Source organism: Perkinsus marinus, assembly GCF_000006405.1.
Source record: "Perkinsus marinus ATCC 50983 genomic scaffold scf_1104296973814, whole genome shotgun sequence".
NCBI lineage: Eukaryota > Perkinsozoa > Perkinsida > Perkinsidae > Perkinsus > Perkinsus marinus.
Genome location: NW_003201311.1, coordinates 1 through 1,080, shown reverse-complemented (window position 1 = coordinate 1,080; position 1,080 = coordinate 1). Strand labels below are relative to the sequence as shown.

The following is a 1,080-nucleotide window of genomic DNA, read 5'->3' as shown; positions in this document are numbered from 1 at the left end:
GAAGACAAAATCATACTGAAGTTAGCAATCCAACATTACACACACGTTTTACGAGGTTGCAAGAAAAACGTGGTCCGTGGGAATCGAACCTGCGCAATCTCGCATGATGGGCGGGCGCTCTACCAACTGAGCTGCACGAATCGGGCGGAGACGACTTTCAGAGACAGCACAATGGCGTGAATCTTGCCGGACTGCATCGCTCCGCTAGGTTTTTGTGACATGTATAAAAGATTTAAAATTGTCAGGCCTGGGATTCGAACTTGCGGTCATTTTAAATCGGCTCCTTGTCGAAACTGTTGTGTTACATTTGTGCAGACTAGTGCGTGCTCAACCTGTGTCGGGCTGCTACGTATGCTATTTAAAACTCAACGAAATTGAACGGCTAGGTCGCGAGAAGACGGCTTCATTTTGCCTATATACTCTAGCCGCAGGTAAAGCCGGTTTGATTTTAGCGCGCGCCCGGGGCCCCCACCCCAGCGCGCGCAATTTTGTTAAGGCGTTGGGTTGGGTTTCTTGGCGAAACCGGCGCGGGATCCACCAAGGGTCCGGTGCGAGAAGATATGAGGACGCTAGGTGAAAAATGAGAGCCACAAGCGTGCTTCTTCGAAGCCAAAACGGCACTGCCGTGATACCAACTAACTTGTGATGCACATTTCAATCTTAGAGGCCTATGGAGCAGTACTTCTCATATGATGAAAGAAACGGACGAAGAGCAAAAGCAAATAAAGGCATTACTGCTGCTGGGGCGGTTCGGCCAGAAAATCTGTCCGAACCGCCAAGTAAGTGTACAGGCTTGGTGAGCTAGAGAAAAAGTGATATCAGGTATAATAGGTTACCAACGAGACTTACTAAATATATTTAGTTACATACTTATCTCAAGAAAATGTTGGACACGTTTTGGATACACACGAGAAATTAGCAATCGTGGAAATGGATGCCTCTCAAAACATCGCACGGCGTTCTGACAACGCAACGTTTTTCTTGACAAAATATCGAGCTAATATTTTGCAACACAAAATATACATCATCCAACGTTGGTAATCGTTGTATACAAACGTTAGAAGACAAAATCATACTGAA

The 1,080-nt window shown here is 46.0% G+C and overlaps 1 non-coding gene across 1 annotated transcript; it reads right to left on the bottom strand.

The window, feature by feature from the left end:
• Positions 1 to 70: 70 nt before the first annotated feature.
• On the bottom strand, positions 71 to 142 carry Pmar_PMAR015004. Its single transcript has one exon. It is a non-coding gene; the product is annotated as a tRNA-Asp (tRNA).
• Positions 143 to 1,080: the final 938 nt, after the last annotated feature.